The sequence below is a fragment of the Lactuca serriola genome, chromosome 5 (genome assembly GCF_051521515.1).
Source record: "Lactuca serriola cultivar US96UC23 chromosome 5, Lser_US96UC23_V15, whole genome shotgun sequence".
Lineage (NCBI taxonomy): Eukaryota > Viridiplantae > Streptophyta > Magnoliopsida > Asterales > Asteraceae > Lactuca > Lactuca serriola.
In genome coordinates, this window is record NC_136412.1 from 89,537,743 (window position 1) to 89,549,464 (window position 11,722).

The 11,722-nt window shown below is 35.1% G+C and overlaps 1 long non-coding RNA gene across 1 annotated transcript; it reads left to right on the top strand.

Moving 5' to 3' along the window:
- Window positions 1-3,416: 3,416 nt before the first annotated feature.
- Window positions 3,417-4,937, top strand: LOC145052754 (uncharacterized). Its single transcript, XR_013684163.1, has 2 exons — window positions 3,417-4,298; window positions 4,411-4,937. It is a non-coding gene; the product is annotated as an uncharacterized LOC145052754 (long non-coding RNA).
- Window positions 4,938-11,722: the final 6,785 nt, after the last annotated feature.

Genomic DNA, 11,722 nt, shown 5'->3' on the forward strand with positions numbered 1-11,722 from the left:
GGTATTAGCATATATTTTACCTTCATAAATTGTCAAATGACATTATAATTTTTTTTAACCAAACAATCATTTTCAGGTGTTCAAATCCTATGACGATTTAATAGAATGGGTGCAAAAGATGGGACGTGCGCTTTGGTACATTATTATCATAAGAAGAAAAAAGATAAGAGGAAGTAGGCTCTTAACTAAAGTTAATCTTATATGCGATCGTGGTGATATTTATAAAAGTAAAAAAAACCTCCAGTAGGAATACTGGCACAAAAAAAAATAATTGTCCTTTTGAATTGAAGGGTAAATATTCCAAATTAAATGATTCTTGGACGTTAAGTGTGGTATGTGAAATACATAACCATGAACCCGCAGAAGACATGGAGGTTCATGCATTTGCAATCTGATTGACTGATAATGAATTTCGTTTGGTGGCCGACATAGCTCGTATGCAAACCAACAAAACTATTCATATTCATATATGAATGAATTTCCAAAGGTACTACATCCTTACATTAAGCAGGTACACAATGTAGAAGGTGATGGACATTGCGGATTTCATGCAATCGCTTCTTGTCTTGGTCTTCATCAAGATGAATGGTACCAAATTCGAGTTAATTTAATGGAAGAGTTAGAAACACATACTACTGAATATGGCGACATGCTTGGAAGTGAATATCAGTTTCAATTATATAACTCTTTGAATTTCTTTGCCGAAGAAGCGCCGCTTTAAAACTGGATGATTATGCCTGATACAGGTGTCCTAATTGCTTCAAGATACAACGTGGTATTACATTGTTTTAGCCGACACGCAAGCACAACGTACTTACCACTTCGATCTACTCCACCACCAGCCCATGAACACATTGTTATTGCAATTGGCCTCGTCTATGGTAATCATTATGTCAAGCTAGAGCTAGAAGGAGAGTACCCGATGCCTCCTATTGCACCACAATGGATTCATTGCAAACATCCATGTGCAGCTGAATGGGTCACCCCGTATATCGAACGGTTAAATATGTATAATCATTATTATCGTGCTAGTTTTAATGGTTAAATATGTATAATCATTATTATCGTTCTAGTTTTAACGTCTAAATATGTATAATAATTATTATCGTTCTAGTTTTAATGGTTAAATATGTATAATAATAATTATTTTTTTAGTTTTATTGTTTGACAATTTAATTGCAACATTGATTAATTATTTATAATTGTTTTTTATTTATAATAATATTTATTAAAAAATATACCTATATAATTATATATTTAATAAAGATCAAATGGAATTGGAAACTAAAGTTGATGTGGTGGAATTGGAATTTAACCCAAGTTCATGAGTGGAATTTAACACATTCAATAAAGTAAGGGGATAATAAAGAAATTGAGTTAAGTTGACGGACCATATTTATAATATATAAATATTAAATAACGTCAAATCTCATAGGGGAGTGGATAAAAGAAGGGTGAGGGGGGGGGGGGGGGTCTGATCAATTATTTATAATTGTTTGACAATTTAATTGCAACATTGATTAATTATTTATAATTGTTTTTTATTTATAATAATATTTATTAAAAAATATACCTATATAATTATATATTTAATAAAGATCAAATGGAATTGGAAACTAAAGTTGATGTGGTGGAATTGGAATTTAACCCAAGTTCATGAGTGGAATTTAACACATTCAATAAAGTAAGGGGATAATAAAGAAATTGAGTTAAGTTGACGGACCATATTTATAATATATAAATATTAAATAACGTCAAATCTCATAGGGGAGTGGATAAAAGAAGGGTGAGGGGGGGGGGGGGGGGTCTGATTAAAGTGAAAAAAGTAAACCCAAAGCAAAGTATGTGAGAGTAAACAATTATAAATTAAACTTGAGATTGAGAAATAAAGGTTGGGTTCTGTTTATTAAGTATGACGTAATGGCAGAGACGAGAGACGGATATGACTATGGTTTATCCAACATCAGATGGGTGGGAATCAAACTCTTCGGTGGCAAAAGCTTTCTAACGACTTCAATTTCTCCATAGTTTTCTTGCCCTAAAATGAAATTAATAACAGAAAGAAATAGAATCAATTTCTTGAGAGATGCAAGAAAGGAAGAGAAATCGATTGGTAATGTGACAGAAAGAGGGTGTAGTGCACCCGAAGAGAGAAGAAATCAGTCACCAAGAAGAGAATTTTAGGATCTGAGTTTTAGATGACGGAATTTCTTGAGGACGCCAAAGAATTAAGAAATCGAAACCTTCTTGAATGGAGAGAAGATGGGCAATGTCGTAGTATAACAAATGTCCGATCTCTAAAGAGCAACGATCCGTAAGGGAGAAGATCGTATGTAGATGGTCATCTCCAAAGCCATCAGAGCGTGTGCATTCAAAATATCCAAAACTTTATGCGGATACGACACAACAGAACATGAGGCATTGTGAAAAAGGAACTCGGACTCACGATCGGAGGAGTTGGACATTTGATGGATTATGATTGATTTTGGATTTTGGTTAAAACAGAATTGTCCAATCGGACAATCTGGATTGGACTATTTGGTTCGGATATTCGGATTTTTAGATTGATTTTAAGCTAAACCGAATTATTATTTTTGGATTTCGAATTGGTTTTGTTTTATAAAATAAGAACCAAATAGTCCAAAAAAATCAAATAACAACTTACTATTTATTTTTAATATATATATATATATATATATATATATATATATATATATATATATATATATATATATCTTTAATTGTTTATAAATTTACTAAATTATTTTTTTAATTATTAGAAACTTTCAACCAAGATAGTACTTTAATATGTACTTCTTATCAAAAGTTTTTTGTCAATGAAACATTAAACTATAATTAATTTTTCTTAATAGTTGTTTATAAATTATAATTCATAGCTAAAAAAGTTTTATTTAGTTACTTTTAAAGTGTTAGCTAATATTTAAGTTATACAATATTTAAAATATCTTGCTTCTTAAAAATCGAATTGTAAAAGCCGATCCAACCGAAGTGTAATTTGGTTGGATCGGATCGGATTTGAATTTAGTTTGAACTATTTAGATCCATGCTTTGAAACCGAAATCCATTTGGATTTACTTGATTGGATCGGATCAAACTGATCCGATCCAAACAAACACCCTTACAATGGATATTTGACATTGCGGAATTTGAGGCGTTAGAAAAGATTGAATCCGGGTAGTGTTAAGTTGTATCGTTTTGAGGACGGGGTACATGGAAGTATTAGAATTGTATCTTTTTGGTTTTGACGACACCAAATAAATAAGGTTATATATATATATATATATATATATATATATATATATATATATATATATATATATATATATATATATATATATATATATATATATATATATATATAATTGTCGTTTGTGGTTTTTTTATCTATCGGTATTTCTCTTGCTGGTTTTATGGATTTTTGTTTTCCCCTTTTACTTTTTGCTGGTTCGTGAGCCTCATAGTCATCTGCCTGTCTCCACGATAATTCTACGTGTTCTTTTCCTGTTGCAACGATATTTCTTTTCCATCGCTTCACCTGAATACTTTTTGATCCGCTTTTAATCCTATATCCTTTGCTCGATATCTCCACCTCTTACTTCCTCGGTCACTTTCTCTCTTCAATCACTATGAATGTTGGCAACCACCATACGAGTGTCACCGTCATTGTTTCGTCTACACGTCTTTTCTCTTAGCCACAAATACGCGATGTTCGCTGACCGATGTTGCCTAACAAAATCCCTAAACTTATTTCCATCTTGTGCATGTCCATCTCCACTTTCAACTCAAGAGGTGAATAGACTAGATGGCTCTTGGAAATGCAGAGGTGGATGATGTAGGAGGAGCGGTGGGTTGGGGTGGAACAAGGAGTGCATATAGATGATGTATTTTCTGTATTTTCTGTTACCTTCTCAATTTTCTCCAAACCCAACACGTTTCTTATAATTAAAAATTGTTATGGGTTCATTTTGCGAATCAGGTTTCAATTTGGGTTTACTTGGTATACAAAATATATTTTAGTAATTGCAAATGATTTTCGATTTTTGCATTGAGCTGGAGATATCAAATTCTATTTTTTCTTACTAGGCATGATTACACAATCTATTTGCTAATAAGGTTGAGATGTGGCTTGATTTTACAACTGCAAGCATGGCAATGGTTCATAAGTTTGTTTTGGATGATGTGTACACCAACTTAAGAATATAAGGTTCTTTTTTATTGTATCCACATCCGATTTGATTCTGGAAAACGAAAAGTAAATTGCCTCCATAAACAACAAGGTACTATCTTAAGGAACAAGTATATATTTCTCTCTTTAGTTTACACACATTACACATGCATTTTGATTTTAAGGGTTTCTTGAATGTTCTTGACTTGTATCTTGTTTTGTAGGATATATTAATGGGCAGTTTTGCAGACCTCAAATTAATTGTGTTGCTAATGACTTGATTATTTGTGTCTACAGTTACTTAAATGAACCATTTCTACTTTCTTGGTTTTTTCATGTTGCCTATCCTCTGCATCATGTATCTTTCTTTCATATCAAGACTTTACAACCTCATTTTCAAATTGGTGATTTTTGGGTTATTTAATCTATAGGAGCATAAGAATGCTTCATTTGTTATTGATTTCGTCATTTGGTGGTGCAACGGTGGAAGATTTAATTGTTTGGTTCTTGATATTATTGGCTATAACGTCATTTAAAAATATCACAACAGAACTACCCAGGTCTCTCGATTTAAAATTATAGTGCCATGTGTAAAGAAGATATAACTTTTTGAATATTTTCTTTTTCAGCATGAATATTGATATTTTTTTTATTTCATTTTTGTTGGGAATACTCCCAAAGGGGTATATATTATTAAGCTTGGATGCATCACATGTCGGTCAATTTGCAATTTGCTTTCAGTTTCTTTATTTGTGTATATTTTGATTAATCTTAGCATTTTTTTTACTTTGTTTATGTTTTGAATGATATATAGTTTAAGTTATACTAGTATATCAACTTTTCTGAAGCTTTTGATGGTGGATGGAGAATAAACATTTTGTCGACAGTATTTTACATGGTATCCCTATGAGTTTTTCTGATTTTAAATTTTGTTGATCCTTTACTTAGATGATACATTGTTAAATCATCGGTTAACTTGGCACTCTCTCTACGTTAGAATATGTGGTATTTATTAACCTCATCCTTACCCTATTCCTATAGGGATAATGTAGCAATTAACAAATTTATGTATAAAGAGGACGAGTAAGTCGAAAAGATTCAACTTTTGATTGAATTACAAGCTTTTGCTCACAAATCTCTCAGTTATTGCAGTTTTTTAACATAAATATTTTATTAGCTATGAATTATTTATATTGCTTTTTTTCAAGGGACTAGTTTTTTTGCTTTTACCTGTTAATCCTATTAGATTTGTGCCTGCTCTCACGGATGGTGATGTACTGCTTGCTGATTATTAATGTAAATTTAAATATTTTTTTCATACTTTTTATTTCCAGTTATATGGTTACGTGTTTGTACGGATAAAATATATCTTTTTATGCTTTATAAGAAAATTGATTTATTCAATACATAAGAAGTAGCTTCCAAAAACACTATGGTGGGCTGCACGTCATCTTTTGTGGACCCAACACTCTAATTCAATACTGGAGTAATGCCTTTCCTTAAATCCAAAATAGGTCTTTATATATATTAATTTTGTGTTCATTTAAGAATAGTGAACTTCTACTGCCTTGGACATTTGCCACATATTTTTAAAATGGTTGTCATTTTTGGTCATTCTAATAGAGGTTTTTAATTTTAGTCCCTGGCCAAATTGGTCCCAGAGTTGTACATGTGTGGGTCGGTGTCATACACACGTTGCTGCACAGTAGACCATTCCACCGCCTCTCTCTCCTAATTCAGTTGTTACCGTCATAGACATGATTTACTACCTTTCTCCCACCCTCCAAACGCTTCCTTGCTCTGATGCTAAAGAGTTCACCACCGACGTTCAAGTCGCATTCGGAATCGGAATCGAAAGGGAAAACTCGTCATAGCCTCCGCTCCTTTCCTTCGATCATTAGACTCCACCGCTCTTTCACCTTAACCCTACCCCTCCTCATTCACTCTTTCGCCTCCTTGAAACAATGGAACGCAGGTTACTGGGTAGACACCTTCTCGCTACCACCATCATGTTGGCACAGGCCCTTGAAAAACACACACTACTCAAAACTCATGATGTGCACTGAAGGTGCTTTTCATGGGTTACTTTAACTAAATCAAAGATATGACTTATACAGGCTTACAAACTAGCAATAGATAATCAATCGTGGCAGCATAAAACAACCAATAAAACACTATCTACTAAGTCACCGCTTCTTAAAGAATCGGTACAAGGAGTGACCCATATTCTTAAACCCAAAATGTCCATTAAGAATTAGTAAATTAATCTTATCCTACATTTCTTTATTCAAATTTTGCATCAAGAAAATTATGGACCCAAATTGCCCTTAAACAACCAATTAAATCCAACAATCACCCCTTAATTGGTTGTTCACAACATTTGTTCAAAACAGCCATTAATCCCCCCTTTCTTTCATCTTGATTCTTGACCTTTCCCAGAGACCCGACCTCTACCTCAGTCACGTCCAAAGTCATCACAGAATCCCGACTTTCCCAGAACACCTGACCTTTACCTCGGTCACGTCCAAAGTCTTCCATACCCGGCTGATGTTTTTCTCACCACAAATAATCCATTTTCACCAAACACGTCTGTGAAACGAGAGCCTTATTCCAAAGATCAAGAAAACAAAGCAACCCTCCTTTCCTGTCTTCTTTCACCTGCAAAACGAAACCAACCCTAAGCCACTTGATTTGATGGATCTTTTAAGTTCGTTTTGTCATGCATAATCGGTAACTTTCTCCATTTCGGGTGACATACCCGCAACCTAGTGTCGGAAGCCTTGAATACCATATATACTTCCCTTTGATCACAACTAATAGCTATGAACCGCTTATTTTTATCATAGGGTGAACCTGTTGTCTCTTGCGATACCCCACGTCTCCCCACAACAACGGTTGACCTGATGAAACTTTAACTTCTCTGCCTTCTGCTGTAGACGGGTCCCGAAATAGCTCCCCTACTGCTGCTCCCCACAGGAAAAAAATCGGTGCCAAAAAAACCTTGTTTCTGATTCTAACCTCCGAAACAGTTTTTAACCAGCTGCTTCTGTTGCTCTTGCAGCCCTGCAGTCAAAGTTTCCTTCCTACTTTGAAAGTCGACTCTCAAGCTAGCCCTCTTCAACTTTCAACCTTCACTTTGATACCAAATGTTGGCACATGCCCTTGAAAAACACACACAACACACACTACTCAAAACTCATGATGTGCACTGAAGGTGCTTTTCTGGGGTTACTTTAACTAAATCAAAGATATGCCTTATATAGGCTTACAAACTAGCAACAGATAAGAAATCGTGGCAACATAAAACAAGCAATAAAATACTATCTACTAAGCCACTGCTACCTTAAGAACCGGTACAAGGATTGACCCATATTCTTAAACCCAACATGCCCATTAAGAATTAGTCAATTAACCTTATTCTACATTTCCTTATTCAAATTTTTTATAAACAAAATTATGAACCCAAATTACCCTTAAACAACCGATTAAATCCAACAATCACCCCGTTAATCGGTTGTTCACACAATTTGTTCAAAACAACCTTAAATCCCCTTCTTTTTCATCTTGATTCTTGACTTTTTCTTGGACACCTGACCTCCACCTCAGTCACGTCCAAAGTCATCACCACATCCCAACTTTTCCCGAACACCTGACCTTGACCTTGGTCACGTCCAAAATCTTCCACACTCGGCTAATGTTTTTCTGACCACAAAGAATCCGTTTTCACCAAACACGTCTACAAAACGAGAGCCTTATTCCACAGATCATGAAAACAAAGCAACCCACCTTTCCTGTCTTCTTTCACCTGTAAAATGAAACAAACGCATAGCCACCTGCTTTGACGGATCTTTTCAATTCGTTTTCTCTTGCATAACCAGTAACTCTCTCCATTTTCAGTGACATACCCGCAACCTAGTGCCCTAAACCTTGAAAACCATATATAGTTCCCTTTGATCACAACTAACAACTACGAACTGCTTATTTTGTCATCGGGTGAACCTGTTGTCTCTTACGATGCCCCACGTCTCCCCACGAAAACGGTTGACCAAATGAAAGTTTAACTTCTCCGCCTTCTGCTATAGACGAGTCCTGAAACAGCTCCCTTGCCGCAGCTCCCCTTAGGAAAAAAACCGGTGCCAAAAAAACCTTGTTTCTGATTTTAACCTTAAAAACAGTTTTTAACCTGCTGCTTCTGCTGCTCTTATAGCCTTACAATCAAGGTTTCCTCCCTCCTTTGAAAGTCGACTCCCAAACCAGCCCTCTTCAACCTTCAACCTTTACTCTGATACCAAATGTTGGTACATGCCTTGAAAAAAACACACAACACACACTACTCAAAACTCATGATGTGCACTGAAGGTGCTTTTCTGGGGTTACTTTAACTAAATCAAAGATATGCCTTAGATAGGCTTACAAACTAGCAACGGAAAAGCAATCGTGGCAACATAAAACAAGCAATAAAATAATATCTACTAAGCTACTACTACCTAAAGAACCGGTACAACGATTGACCCATATTCTTAAACCCAACATGCTCATTAAGAATAAGTCAATTAACCTTATCCTACATTTCCTTATTCAAATTCTTTATAAAGAAAATTATGAACCCAAATTACCCTTAAACAACCGAGTGCCGGAAGCCTTGAATACCACATATACTTCCCTTTGATCACAACCTAGTGCCGGAAGCCTTGAATACCACATATACTTCCCTTTGATCACAACTAACAGCTACGGACCGCTTATTTTTATCACTTGGTGAACCTTTGTTTTTTTTTGGTACCCCACGTCTCCCCACAACAACGGTTGACCTGATGAAACTTTAACTTCTACGTCTTCTGCTGTAGGTGAGTCGTAAAACAACTCCCATACTGCTGCTCCCCACAGGAAAAAAAATCGGTGCCAAAAAACCTTTTTTCTGATTTTAACCTCCAAAAAATTTTTTAACCCGCTGCTTCTGTTGCTCTTGCAACCCTGCAGTCAAAGTTTCCTCCCTCCTTTGAATGTCGACTCTCAAACCAACCCTCTCCAAACTTCAGCCTTCACTCTAATACAAATGTTGGCACAGACGGTTGAAGAACACACACAACACACACTACTCAAAACTCATGATGTGCACTGAAGGTGCTTTTCTTGGGTTACTTCAACTAAATCAAAGATATGCCTTATATAGGCTTACAAACTAACAACATATAAGCAATCGTGGCAACATAAAACAAGCAATAAAATACTATCTACTAAGGCACTACTACCTAAAGAACCGGTAGAAGGATTGACCCATATTCTTAAACCCAACATGCCCATTATGAATTAGTGAATTAACTTTATCCTACATTTCCTTATTCAAATTATGCATAAAGAAAATTATGGATCCAAATTACCCTTAAACAACCGATTAAATCCAACACATCAGATATTAAGCCTGGAAGGCATCAAAAGGCAATCAACTATGGCACCTGTCTCAATTTACGTTCTTATTTCATCATGTATCTGATGGGTTTTTGGTCATAAGACATCCTATGTGCTCATACAAACCCTAAAGCTTGGATCTAGGTTTCTCTATTGTACATGCTTTGAATCCAACACTATAAACCCTAATTCTAGCATACAAGTAATCATATTAGATATTAGAATAAGTTTATAATGTTACCTTGATTGTTATGTAGCAATAACAATCCCAATTCCTCCTTGAATTGACTTTGGAAGGCTTAGAGTCACAAGTGTCACTCCTCTAATGGTTCACAAACACCATAAGCAAGAGGATGAAGAGGAGAGAGGATGGAGGCTGCCCAAAACGTGTTCTAACCCTAGAAAAGAAGTTCCCCACGTTTTTGAGCTTTAAGGGTTCTATTTATAGTGAGGCTATTAGGGTTATCTAACAAGGAAACCCTAATTTGGTTGCTTAAGCCCTAAGCAACCCATGGAGCCCTTTTCTTAAAGCCTTGGACGACTTCATATGGGCTTCCCCATTAAAATTCGTCCACCTTATAATAAAAGGTAATCCATGGCCCTAATTGCAATTATCTTATAATTACAATTCCAGTCGCTTAAGTTTAATTAATCTCTTTTAGTCACAAAACTAATTACCAATTAATTAATTGACTAATATTAATTAAACAATATGATTTCTCCTTTAATATATTATTCTCATAATATATTAATAAATCATATTTAATCCTTTCTCTCCATAATTCATCCTATCAAGTTGCTTCGGTGAAGGCAACCCAAAAGGACCATGCACCATCGGTTCAAGTACATACCAAAATAGTTATGGACTTAGACACTAATCCAACAGTCTCCCACTTGGATAAGTCTAATAACTATTCTGTGTATGACTTCGGATCCCGATCTGCAATCGTAGCTTTCCAAAGCCGTTGTCAACTCTGATCATATCAAATACGCGTGTCCTTAGATAAGGGATCATATATTCCTCCATTCTAGATATCATATGAGATATGATTTTAAATCATTCTCTTTGTACTATATCTCGATTTCCGATTTATGACGACTGACTAATTGAACAAATCAAATTAACCCTAGCCCGGCCGAGCATTTACGTTTGTCATCACTAAACCATCGAGGGGCCCAAAGATATCGCTTTTATCCTACTTTGGATAAAAGGAACGGATAAACTTTGATACAATGCTTGCATGTACTCACGCACCGAATCACACACAACAATATGTTTTATAACACCAAGTTACTGGTGCGTTTACATATTATCAATGTGCAACCGATTTGCAAGATACAACTCACACATCTCGGTTTCAAGAATATAAGATGTTATCGTCTCACCAATCACTCGTGATACAATTCATGGAGTGATCCAAGTGAGCATGGGTCTAATCCAATGCTCAAATCACATTCATAAGCACTCATGAACGTTGCAGCAAACATTTGCTTATGTCTAATACTCTTTTAGACAATCCACACATCAATTCACGACAGCCTTCATTCATATCTACTTCCAACATATGAACGACTGTGGCCCGTTTGAATAATTCGATTATACTTAATAAACTCAATTATTCTTGAAGTCAAAACATGCAAATGTGAAACACAAGAATAATACTAATCCCATATGGCCTCAACCCTTTGAGCATAAATAAAACACCTTTTATTTATCACCATATCGATTACTCATTATTTGTCGTTTCGGTTAATCAACTTCTTACTTGAATTACAACACTTGTCCCATGCTCCTAGAATGCACACAATGTTTACCTATGGTTCTTACTTTGTGAAATAGATCAATTGAACACATTTCCAATCTTTCTCATTTTACAACTCCAAATCCTTTTTCATAAGTTTAAGAATATCAATTCTTGCTACTTATAGAATATGCTAGATTCTAACACTTTATGCAACGATCCTTTCGTAATGTCACTGTACCAAAGTCACAAATACTATTGCCAATGATATTACAAAGTCCTCTATCGGAGATTGTTACAATACAATTCCTTAGATATGATGTCTCTCACTCAAAGTACATTCCTTTGAACATCCTTTTGCATAAAAGTTTCTAATCTAGTCATA